Source organism: Anastrepha obliqua, chromosome 6 (genome assembly GCF_027943255.1).
Source record: "Anastrepha obliqua isolate idAnaObli1 chromosome 6, idAnaObli1_1.0, whole genome shotgun sequence".
NCBI lineage: Eukaryota > Metazoa > Arthropoda > Insecta > Diptera > Tephritidae > Anastrepha > Anastrepha obliqua.
The window spans coordinates 48,243,380-48,257,240 of NC_072897.1; the positions used below are offsets into that span (position 1 = coordinate 48,243,380).

The 13,861-nt window shown below is 32.7% G+C and overlaps 1 protein-coding gene across 1 annotated transcript in view; it reads left to right on the top strand.

The window, feature by feature from the left end:
* Positions 1-2,271: 2,271 nt before the first annotated feature.
* LOC129250484 (uncharacterized) overlaps positions 2,272-13,861 on the top strand; it is a 31,427-nt gene continuing 19,837 nt past the window's right edge. The window contains exon 1 of the mRNA XM_054890109.1: positions 2,272-2,488. The gene's annotated coding sequence lies outside the window, so the exon portion shown is untranslated. The remainder of the gene's footprint in view (positions 2,489-13,861) is intronic.

Genomic DNA, 13,861 nt, shown 5'->3' on the forward strand with positions numbered 1-13,861 from the left:
AAGCTAAATCAAGTTACGGACCACGATAGGCGCCATCAATGAGGTGCATCACGGTGCAGCGCATTACATTAAAGATTGCATGGTGCCAAAGGCAACACGCAAAATAACAACAGCCACATGCTAATCGTTGTTAAACTGTTCTCTTCAGATGACCACAAATGGACACATCTCCTTAAATCAATGGCTGGCTTGTGCAAGTTACGCAAAATATCTCTCAAACTATTTGACATTGGATCAGCCGGATGTGTATATGTGTGTGTATGTATTTATTCTACCAAAGGTGTTGCGTGTGGTGATGTCGTTTGAACTCCGGAGTAAAAAACTACTAACATCAGTTTAGCACAGCAATAGGTTCCAGTGAATAGTGAATTTATGAATAGAACAATACCTGGTTTTACTTTCTCCAATATTGGTAAATGTATAGTTGTTGAATCCGCCCATGACGTCTGGTTCTACGTTACCGGAATGACTCAGGTTTTTCCCGACCAAGGGCTTGCCGCCCCAGTTAACTAGCCCTCTCTACTACACCGTACCTTACCACCGTTACCGCTCAATGAAAAATCTAATACGATTGGTCTTGATGGCATTTATCCCAATTTTTTTTTTAATTTTTTACGGTCTTTATGTTTTAAATATCATTTTAACCTCGTCTCTTTTTCCTCACTGCTGGAAGTCCGCTAAAATCCATCCGATTAGAAAACCTAATGGGAACTTTACGCCCTACCTGGGGACTATGTTTCTTGTCCAAAGTACTTGAGCGTATAATGCATGCTCAGATAAATTATTTTCCGAGTCGAAATATGCTGGTAAATCGGTACTAATATCGTTTTAGATCAAACAGAAGCTGTATAAAAGCGCTAATTAGGGTATCGAACGACATCAGACTCAACATTGATAACGATCGCGTAATTGTATTAAAATTTCTGGATCATTCCAAAGCTTTCGACACTGTTAATCACGAACTTCTGGCCTTGAAATTTAGAAAAATTTTTAACTTCTCATAGATAGCATTACACTTAATAAAGTCATAGGCCCCTATTATGAGTTGCATTCGATCTTCGATATTCGTTGGTTGTCGAAGATCGAAAATCGAATGTCAATTTGGTATTATGAGCGATGCAACGCTGTCGAAATTTTCGTTGTATACCGAATTTAGAGTCGAATGCAATTTTGCTTTCGATTGTGTAGCGTATTGTGGGAAAACTTGTTAAAATGTAAGTTGTTTGCGATTATTTATTGTTTTATAGTAACCAAATAATAAATATATACTAAAATTGTTAATTTTATGCAGGTCGAAAGTCGTGAGTACCAAACAATAATTAGAAAGGCGAATCCACAATTCGCAAAAGGGATTTGCACCAAAGTTCAAGCAGCAAAAAAATGGGAGGAATTTACAACGGAGCTGAATTGCTTGGGAGCACCAGTGAGAAAGGCAACAAAATGGATTAAGCTTAATAATGGTTTTGTTTTTGTGATGTTTATAGAAATACATTTTTTCCCTTGGTAGGTATGGGCTGAAATACGTAGAGGAACTGAAATACATATTTTTTTCGAATGTCGAATAATTGAATAAAGAAAATTTATAACAAAAATAAAACAGAAACTGTGGCGTAAAGGTTTCTATTTAATACTTTTTAGTTTTTCTATAATATTCTCAAAATTTCATTTCTTATGTTTTCTACTTCTCCGTTATTTGACTCCACTTCAATATCTTCAGCATCATCGTACACAATGGGCTGAGCAAGTCCTAGCATACCTTCATTACCAATACTCAATTGGTACGATCCCTGAGCACAAAATCGCAGAACTGTGGCTAGCTTTAACATATTTGGAATGGATTTGGCTCGATTGCACTGCTGCAACTGGTTTTCTGTACTGGACAGTAGGTTCATAAACGCCTCTTTAGATAATCTAAAGTTTTTTCAAAATCTGTAACGAAATTTCTGTAATATTAAGTACGTCAACACTTTTTGAAAATTCTAAACTTACTCAGTGGAAGCCATTTCTAGGGAGTTGGATGCGCCCCTCAACTGTTTTCTACTTCTAGCTAGTTCACTAATCTTTCATCGTTCGATGAATCGTCGAACCACAACTCCGTTGTACTCATTTTCACAAAAAATACTTTTTTTAACTTTTAAAAATGTTGTTAGCAAAGAATTTCAACACAATCGGTTTTTCTTTTATTTTGATTTTCTGTATCAGCTGAGAAAAATTATCTATTGTAAATACGTCGAGCGATCGAAATTCACAATAGTCCTATTCTTCAACGAATGAGCACCATAATACCAAATGAAAATTCGTTCGATCAGCACTTTCGACTACAGTCGAAGATCGAATGTTGCTCATAATAAGGGCCATAGCTCAGTGATCGCTCGCAAGCTGTTTGTGCTGGTGACATTATATAACTAATTACGGAAGTAGTATGGTGGCATTATATACTACTTACCCGTATCTATTGTTCTCGGTCCTCTATTGTTTGTGTTATATGGTAATGATCTTCAAAGCGTGTTGAAATATTGTGATATTCATGTACATATATGCAAATGATATCCAATTATATGTCAGCTGCTCTTTTGTATCTGTCAATAATTGTAATAATAACCTCAATACTGACTTGTTAACGAGAAGTAGGCCTGTGACAATGAGTCACTTTTAAATCCGGGTAAATTACAGTGTATCGTTATTTACAAGAAGACTTTTAATCTCGAAGGCTGCAGGTAAGTGAAATTGTTGACACTGCCAGAAATCAAGGAATAATTTTGAATGGAACTCTACAGTTCTAATGCAATAGACAAGGTATGTGGAATGCTTCGTTTATGAGCTATTCAGCACTTCACCCCAATGAAAAATAGACTGCTTTTAGCTAAAACATTTCTGTTACCAGTAAGTTGCCAATATACACGTACATATAAATGTTCTTATAATACATCCTTGTCCTTGTTCATCTCTTTCTACGTCCACTTTTTTACAGCCTACTATTTCTCTTTTTCAAAAATTTTCCATAAAACATTACTAATGTTATTTCTAAGCTCTCAGAATTAAATATATATAAATATAAAATATATTTTATATTTTATTTATGATTTCTGAAGGAATCGATTCACTTTGAATGTAAGTTTTGTTCTTTACTAAGTAGGTTTTAAAAACTCAAAACAATCGTTTTCAAGCTTTTTAAACTCTTTCCAAATTCAAAAAATGTTCTCTACTCACGTTTCTTCTGACATTTTCAAATCGGTAAACGTGAAAAGCGCAGTTGAAAGAAAAAAGTATTTAAGAATAATTGAGGTTTGTGTGATACAAGAATATCAATCATACGAGCTAAAACTAAACACACAATTTGTCTAAAAATAATACATTTACATTAGCAAATTAAATGATGAAATAATAAAACTGATTTAGAGTACGAGCAATAATTGCATTTGATTCCAAATTCGTTTTGAATATCTTGAGTTAAAAAGGTTAAGACCTTCGTAAAGTTCTCGCCGGAATAAGAAAGTTATTGCGTTGCAAAAGAAGATTTTTTATACCCCATTCTATTGACAGCAAATTGGTGATAAGGTCTCCAAATAATTATTCATATTTTAGTACTTTCTCCCTGACATTTTTCTAGCTGCCTCTAATAAAAATGTGATTTTTATAGTTATGTAAAATATAGGGTGGGCCATGTAAAATTTGCTTTTTGAATCGGCTATAAAAAAAAACTAATCAATATCTTTTCAAACTTGTTTTTTATTTTGAAGATTGAACATTGTCATTTAGGAATAAAAAAATAATATCGTTCAAATGACTGCTACGACTGGCTTTACAGTAGGCCATTCGATCAACCCAATGTGTAAGAATAGAAAAACTCGATAATTTTAATGCGTTGTGTTGTAGTGTAGGATTCCATAATAAAATTCCAAGAATTCAATTATAACCTACAAAAAGAGAAAAATAAATATGTAAAAAAATAAAAGATTTATTTGTGCGTACATTAGTAGGTCTTATTTGGCCCATCCTGTATTTAGTTCCACTTTGTTTAATCATCTGGTTACACTATCGGCAATTGCTATTATTGTTGCAGAGAACGTTAATGTATAGAGAAGTCTCATGAGCTACGAATAGTGTGAATTGTCAAAAATGAAGTGAAACCTCGCTCAACTCGACGGCGGGGAACTTCTTAACAGAGCTGATTACAGTGAATTATGTGCACCTACATTGGCTCTGCTCAGTTTTTGGTTACTGTATGAAATCAAATTGACGAATGCCGACGGCATTTTGCAAGGGATTTGCTTGTGAAGTTCTATGTTCCCTTGATAAACGAAAATTTATTCAATTTATATTTTCAAACAAATAAAGATTTGAAATTGTGCGCCAACATTTAAAATCAAAGTAACTTTAATGTTTGTTGATTTAATTTAAAAAGAAGAATTTAAACAAAATACATTATAAAACGACCTCACATTTTGTTGTGTGCGTTTTAGTAGATTAAAAACTTCATACAAATTTGATGAATTTTTTTACTAATTTTTCGACTCGAAACTAATTTTAGACAAGAATTCAAAGAGCATATTGGTATATTGGTGAATATACATGCATATATGTATATCAATGTAAATATATACAAGTATTATGTTAGTTATGTTTGTGCAAAAGTTCAATTGCATCTTCAATTCTTACCCTACAAGACAGTGCTGAGTACTTTCGCCAAAAATTCCAACACATTGACAAATATTTTATTAGTCTCTAATACATGCGCATTGACAAATTGAAAGTTGTCGAATGAGCAAAAGAGATAACTAAATGTGAAACTCTTTTTCTCGTGAAAGCGCTGTTGAAATGCTCCTTTTTATACTATTCGTCAATAATGCTACAACGGGAGAAATATTGATTGGGTATTTTTAAAACAAAAATTGGGAATTTACAGTTTCCTTATTTTCATTGATGTAGATACATATAAGTATAAAAAAATAAGCACACTCAGTATAAAATACATAAATAAGCAAAAATTAAAAAAAACATACATATTTACATACAAAAACCAACTCTCAGTTTTCAATAGAATTACATGTATTCGAAATGTATTCAGGAAAGGGTGATTGAATTTGACAGTGGTCTTATAAAAATTATATTATAACCCAAAAAACATATTATATAATATTTTAAAACAATTAATTATATGTATTACATTTAAATCGCGAAATTTTTCCTTTAACGTAAAAACGAATTGTTTTCGTCAATTATTTTTTGTGCTCTATTTCTGGCAGCAAGCCATTCCGACTATTAGTTGTTCCCAGGAATTGGCAATACTAAGAAGTATTGAAAGGAATTCTAGGCGCGCTTTCAAACAAAAAGCGCATCTAGTTATTCATAATTGTAAAAATTTTCCTCGTGGAAGGCGGTTGTGTTTTTTGTGATACGAGTATTATTTAAAATATTACAGTGAAAAGTGAATTGTGAATAAATCGAGTGTAAATCAGGTATGTATATTGTATTCAAATTCTAACCAAATGTGATTTTATCGTGGTTTCATAAGCATTTTTAACATGGACTGTCACTTCAGCAGTATTCTCCGTATATGTATGGAGAATGCTTATGCTGCTACAACAAAAACAACAACAACGTGTGAAGTTGCAGTTTTGTGGCTGCTCTGAAGAAATTGTGATAATTGTTCAAAATAGTGAAAATTGCGATAAAATAATATTTTCATAAAAAGTGAAAATAATAAATATAATAATATTATATAAAAATAATAATAACTAGCATTTCCCAGTGGGCTTCGCACCACCATACATAAAATGTTTTCTTTATATCGCAAGAAATTTTTCATATTAAGTTTTCTTTATAGAACTCGTAAAATGTTTAAACAGTTAATTAGTTGATTTTTTTCATTCAACATACTTTCTAAAGATGTCACAATAGCCTTTTCTGTACTTTTTTAAAATTTGATTGTGGTGGTCACCTATATACAGGTAAGGTTAAAGAGCCGATAAAAACTTGTAATTAAACTTTGATTCTTTAATTTCCATTTCAATTTTTTACGCTAAATAAATTATGCTAAAATAAATAAAGTTAAAAATGTTTTTCCAGTTCCTTGAATGCTCCAGTTTTTATTATATTTTCGTCCAAAATTAATATTAACATAATACAACACACAACACTTACAACCACAACAGTACAACAGAAACGCTCATAAGCGGCTGTGTATTTGTTGTTGTTTTTCCCATACAGGCATTTCGTATGAGAGGAAACCATTACTCACATAAAATGTCATAACTCAGGAACGGCTGCACCGATTTCAATCAAACTTCACACAAACCACCTCCTCAAAGATAGAAAAGAACTCTGAAATTTTTGTGTTAATCGGTTCGGCGGTTCTTGAGTTATAAGATTACCAAGGAAATGTAACTTCTTTTTATATATATAGACTAGCAAACCCCGCCCGCTTCGCTGGGCACACTAAAATAGAATAGATATGGTTTAGAACAGAAAAGATATGGTTTTCATATTATTTATTTCTTTATTCTTTATTCCAGCGCTTTGGCATACACAATATTTTTTGTTTTTCTATTTGTTTTTGAGTAAATATATAATGCTGTTGGCTTCCCAACACGTGAACAGCCAACGTATAGTTGACCATGGGTGAATACTGGTTCTTCTAAGTTCATCCCGCATATTTCTAAAGTTCGCCCTTGTGATTTATTGATAGTTATTGCAAATGTTAAGCGAATGGGTAGTTGCAAACGCTTGAATTCAAATGGCAATTCAGGTGGAATCATTGGAATTCTCGGTATTAGAACGTCTTCATTTGATGCCCATATTGTACATACACAACCAAAGGTTACCCGGGTCCACGTTTTGACCTATATCTCGAGATCCCAGTCACGGAGCGGCATGAAAAATACTCAGAACTAAAGCATTCATCAACATCTTCCATTTGATACCCATATTGTACATACACATTCTAGGCTCCACGTTTTGGTCTCTATCTCGAGACCCTAGTCACGGAGCGGCATGAAAAATACTCTGAACTAAAGCATTCACCAACAGCTTCCATCTGATATCCATATTGTACATACACATTCTAGGCTCCACGTTTTGGTCTCTATCTCGAGACCCTAGTCACGGAGCGGCATGAAAAATACTCTGAACTAAAGCATTCATCAACATCTTCCATTTGATACCCATATTGTACATACACATTCTAGGCTCCACGTTTTGGTCTCTATCTCGAGACCCTAGTCACGGAGCGGCATGAAAAATACTCTGAACTAAAGCATTCACCAACAGCTTCCATCTGATATCCATATTGTACAAACACATTCTAGGCTCCACGTTTTGGTCTCTATCTCGAGACCCTAGTCACGGAGCGGCATGAAAACTACTCTGAACTAAAGCATTCATCAACAGCTTCCATTCGATACCCATATTGTACATACACATTCTAGGCTCCACGTTTTGGTCTCTATCTCAAGACCCTAGTCACGGAGCGGCGTGAGAAATACTCTGAACTAAAGCATTCACCAACAGCTTCCATTTGATACCCATATTGTACATACACATTCTAGGCTCCACGTTTTGGTCTCTATCTCGAGACCCTAGACATTTTCCAGGAGACCAAATTGTGAATCTAAACCATTCTCGAATCCCATTGAACACACACAAAAAATTTCATCAAAATCGGTTCAGTCGTTTAGGAGGAGTTCAGTGACAAACACACGAACATAAGAAATATATATATAAAGATAATGAAATAATAATATAGAAATAATAAATTTTTTTTTTTTTTTCAGAAGATTATACATTAAATAAAAGCGGCAATTTGTCATCAATGAAAATATAACGTGAACTTTAAATAAGGTATTGTAAATTACTAACATAAACTTAACTAGTTAAATACTAACTAACAAAAATTTTCTTTTTTTCAGATCATACACGAAATAAATTTGTCTACAATCAAAATTTAAGTTGCAACAACAAAAGTACATTGACTGACTTACTGCAAACATTGAAGAAGGTTGGGGTTGAAGGAATACCTTTATCCGCTAAAACTCTTTTAGTTTTTTCAGTTTTTTTTTAAATCAAAAAATTTTGAATATTTGAAAGATGTAGATAAGGTTTATAAAGACGTTGGAATTGATGGTCTGAAAGTATTTAAAAGTTCGAATCGGACATTATGGCCAATTTTAGGTTCTATTGTAGGTTTTCCTTATAAATTTGAAAATTATTATACACAATAGATGTAACCAAAAAAAATATATTAATAGAAAAACTTTAAATCTGTAAATATGTAAAATCTTTAAATTTGTAAATGTGTAAAATCTTTAAATCTGTAAATATGTAAAATCTTTAAATCTGTAAATATGTAAAATCTTTAAATCTGTAAATATGTAAAATCTTTAAATCTGTAAATATGTAAATGAAAATTCTTAGTTTGTAAACAAGAAATGAAAAATATATATTATTAGAATAAATTTAAATATGTAAATATATAATATAACATTTTATATTAATTAGTTTGTAAACAATAAATGAATATAATAATATAAATGTAATTTCGTTTTCGTCGTGTAATTTCGAATTAGGAGTTTAGACCATTCGTGGTGATGAGTTTGTGATGACAACAATGAGGAGTTTAGGCCATTTGTGCTGATGAGTTTCTGATGACAAAAATGAGGAGTTTAGGCCATTCGTGATGATGAGTTTCTGATGACAACAATGAGGAGTTTAGGCCATTTGTGCTGATGAGTTTATGATGACAACAATGAGGAGTTTAGTATGCCTTTAGAGCAGGGCAGATATATTTTTCAGTTATAAGAAATTGCTATTGGTAAAAGAGAGATAGAATATCACACCGACAAGGGGAAACTATCAGAACTTTCCCACGGCTAGAACAAAAATGTGTAGTTGGATGAGGATAGTGATGATGATAATATGAGTGCTTATATGATAGTCAGCTGTCTTGTAGGGTATGGTGTTACATATGTATGTATGTATGTATGTGCACACGCACTGCAATGATCTATCTCACGACGCATCGCCTTATCATATTTATGTACATTTGAATATGCATTCATTTGTTCCTTTGCCAAACGAAATTTTTTTCACAGGGAATAATACATGTCTGCATTTTATAGAGATTATAAAACTTTGAAATATAAAATAAATAAAAGAAAACTGCAAACTTCTATTGCATCTTTAATAAATATAGGCCCCTATTATGAGTTGCATTCGATCTTCGATATTCGTTGGTTGTCGAAGATCGAAAATCGAATGTCAATTTGGTAATATGAGCGGTGCAACGCTGTCGAAATTTTCGTTGTATACCGAATTTAGAGTCGAATGCAATTTTGCTTTCGATTGTGTAGCGTATTGTGGGAAAACTTGCTAAAATGTAAGTTGTTTGCGATTATTTATTGTTTTATAGTAACCAAATAATAAATATATACTAATTTTGTTAATATTATGCAGGTCGAAAGTCGTGAGTACCAAACAGCAATTAGAAAGGCTAGTTGAATTAATGGAAGAGAATCCACAATTCGCAAAAGGGATTTCCACCAAAGTACAAGCAGCGAAAAAATGGGAGGGATTTACAACGGAGCTGAATTGCTGGGACCACCAGTTAGAACGGCAGCAAAATGGATTAAAGTTAATAATGGATTTTTTTGTGATGTTTATAGAAATAATTTTTGGGCTGAAATACGTAGAGGAACTGAAATACATATTTTTTTCGAATGACGAATAATTGAATAAAGAAAATTTATAACAAAAATAAAACAGAAACTGTGGCGTACAGGTTTCTATTTAATACTTTTTAGATTTTTCTATAATATTCTAAGAATTTCATTTCTTATGTTTCCTGCTTCTCCGTTATTTGGCTCCACTTCAATATCTTCAGCATCATCCGGAAGTTGAACATTATAAAACAAGCAAATGTTGTGCAAAGCTGCACACACTTAATAATTTGTGTTGCTTTTTTTGGAGAATAGTGAAGAGCTCTTGGCTCGGGTGCACTGCTGCAACTGGTTTTCTGTACTGGGCAGTAGGTTTATAAACGCCTGTTTAGATAATCTAAAGTTCTTTAAAAAACTGTAAGGAAATTTCTGTAATATTAAGTACGTCAACACATTTTGAAAATACTAAACTTACTCAGTGGAAGCCATTTCTAGGGGATTGGATGCCCCCTCAGCTGTTTTCTACACCTAACTAGTTCCACTAATCTTTCATCGACCGATGAATCGTCGAACCACAAAACCGTTGTACTCATTTTCACAAAAAATACTTTTTTTAACTTTTAAGAATGTTGTTAGCAAAGAATTTCAACACAATCGGTTTTTCTTTTATTTTGATTTGCTGTATCAGCTGAGAAAAAATTATCTATTATAAATGCGTCGAGCGATCGAAATTCACAATAGTCCTATTCTTTGACGAATGAGCACCATAATACCAAATGAAAATTCGTTCGATCAGCACTTTCGACTATAGTCGAAGATCGAATGTTGCTCATAATAAGGGCCATAGTGTTGCACGCATATGTATGCACTGAAGCAACCATGACCTACCTCACGAGCATCGCATCATATTTCATGCAATAATTAGGGAGTAAGTATCCGAATGATCGATTTCCTGCCTAACAAATGCTAAAACAATTCTCTTCTGCATGTGCGCCTACATATTAGCATGTGCGTATATGCACCCTTGATGCCCTAGCCTATGTACGTATTTACATATATGTGTTTTGACATATACATATATAATTATCCAATCAATAAATTCTTTATAGAAAACGCTTCATTACCAGGCACACAGGAAGATGGCATATGAACATATAAATATGTGAATTTTTTATACATATGCTATACTCTGGCAACTAGAATCATGGCCTAGCCTATGTACTTACATATTTGTGTTCTGAACTTCGAGCAAAACCATGCTTATTAGTATACACATATGCATGTACATACAACCGCACACGCAGGGCACTCACTTTATTCCTCTAAATACGTATGTCGTTGAAAGCTAAAATTCTATGCCTAGCGACTACAAGAACAAAATGCATTCATAGGCGCAGGCGTAGCGACCATCATTCTAGTTGCCATGGTGCTGAACAGCGTAAAATATTCGCGGCGGCGCTGAACAGTTTCAACAAAAACTCATCATCAAAAAATTCATTGATAAATTCGAGCTCATATTATATTTCTACGAGCAAAGTATTTACTTTCATTCATAAAACGAGCCGCCATATGCCAATTTTCTCGACCATTCGAAAATAGTCAATATTGGAATATTTCGCGTAGAATTATTTGCCAATATTTGGTAAATCTTGAATTTTTATTAAATCGAGTGGCCGCGGCTCTGTGCATACAAGTTAGTCCGCGCACCGCCAACTCAAACTAGTGTATTCGAAACTGAACTTGCTTTATTGATTTTTTATTCTTACTTTTATACAATAATTTCGCTTATTTGCTATTATATTTTTATGTACACAGCTTTTTGCATTTCCGTATTATTGCTTTGCCATAATTTATATTTTTGCTAACACATCTTTTTATATCCTAAGCTTACATTTTTGTTTAATAAAAAATGCTTAATACTCGTATCAGTTTACTTTATTGTTTTATAAAAATGCTTAATATTAGTTTTGTTGTTGTTTTATTGGGTGTGCTTATAAAAATGTTTAATTGTAGAAAGTGCGATGTGCTAATAAATGCTTAATATCAGTTTACATTAATGTTTTATAAAAATGCTTAATATTAGTTTTGTTGTTGTTCTATTGGGTGTGCTTATAAAAATGCTTAATTGTAGAAAGTGCGATGTGCTAATAAAGGTGCTTAGTATTAAGTGGTTGTTGTATTGTGTGTGTAGAATGTGTGGTGTGCTAACTCCCCCTTTCTTAAGTGTCAACGTCTCGTTGGCGAAATTCTAGTATTTTATCGCAATTGGCGTATAGTAGGGATGATCGATGTTAGAAAAACATCGATGTTGACATCGATGTCATAATCGAAAGCCAAACATCGATGTTCGATATTTGTCGAAAACTAAACATAGATGTTGGCTAACATCGATGATTTTTGCATTAATAATCACATAAATAAAATTAAAAAAAAAAAACAAATAAATTAAATTTTAAAGTAAACAGAAAAAAATAAAATATAGTTTAAACAAACTGAAAATGTATATATAAAACACAAATAAGATCAAAAAGATACACAACTAATTAAAAATAACATAAATACAGTAAAATCGTTCGAAATTTATTAAGAAACAGAAGATCAAATTATTACAAATTCCTATATTTTTTATCCACTGACTGAAAGAAAAGTAATTTTGATAGAGAAGAACCTTTCAATCTATTTCTTTGCTGGTAAAGAGGAGAGCCACAGTCTTTCGGATGGCGTTGATGTAGCGATAGTACTCAAATATTTCACTGCTTTTTTTTAAATTTCGGATAAGTGGAACCGATGGCATTATTCCAAACTTGGATAGGATCTTGTTTGAGATCAGACACTGGATGAGATCAAATGAGTAAATTATGACAGCCAACGCACGCACAACATAAATATTTATCAACAAACAACAAACGAAAACGAAACGAACAGAAAAGAGGCTCTCTCTCTGTTTTCTGTTCTCTCTCAGAGAGCGTGAGCGCGAGCGAGACGACGAAGAACGTCAACGAAGGAAGGGAACAACCCGTGCGCAGTGCGCACTCGCTCTACTCGCTTGATACTGTGGATGTAAGTTAACATCGATATTCGATGATCGATTCCGTTAACATCGATGTTACGATATTTTTCGTATAGCAACATCGATGTTAAAACATCGATGTTTTTGCTTTCAACATCGATGATCATCGAACATCGATGTTCATCGAGCATCCCTAGCGTATGGTCTATAATTGGTGGTATATAGAATGATGTCTTTTTATGTTGTATGTGTTTAAGATAGAAATATACTGTTGAGGTTAAAAATACTGCGAGAAGAATCGCTGCGAAGCTTGAGCTAATTGATATTATGTTTTTTCGCGATACGTGGTCTATTCTTTTGAGGTTGGTCAAATGAAGCTGATGTATATTAAATATTCTAAATCAAGTTTGATTCGGTTTTCTGTCAGATTGGTTTGGAGTATAGGAGGTAAAATTTTGTAGGAGCTAGTTTGCCAGTTTGAATAGCTAACATTATTCAGGGTTATAGTTTCATTAAGAAATTTTACAATGTAAGTGCCATTTAAAAATATAGATGTGGTATTGTATGTCATATTTCCTATAAAGTTCGAAAGGAAAATTGTTCCTTCTGTAATTAATTCAATTGTAGCTTTATTCTCGTATTGGTAGTTAGCAATCATTGCTGGTTCTGCATATTTGAGAGCTTGAAGTTAGTTTTTGAAAGGCAGTGTTTCTGTTTGGGAAAGGATGTTTGCAATATCTCCTTTATTCAAAATTTGTGAGTGGATAATTCCTTTTTTTGCTAATTGAGTAGCCATAACAATTTTTGAAATTTCCTCCTTAATAATTCCTAATTTATTAAATAAGGTTTGTTCAAATAGTCCAGTATTTCCTCTGTCCATTTCGTCTAAAACTTTATTGTACCCGTCTTATATTTTATTAGTTGTCTTGGTTAAATATTGGCCAAAAATTTGGCCAAAAGTCATTGAAAGATTTTTCAAAATGCAATATAGTATCATCATATAGATAAGTGAAAGTAGTTATTTTGTAAATGTTATAAGTTTTAATGAAATATTTAAGCTTGTGTAATAAGTTAATATAAGTGTAAGGCTTAAATGATCACCATATAGCTATTGTTCTAAACTGTCACTGTTTTACTGAAATGTAGTATTTGTCATTAATTATATTGCATTTTCTCATTAGTTGCAATCATGTAGTAT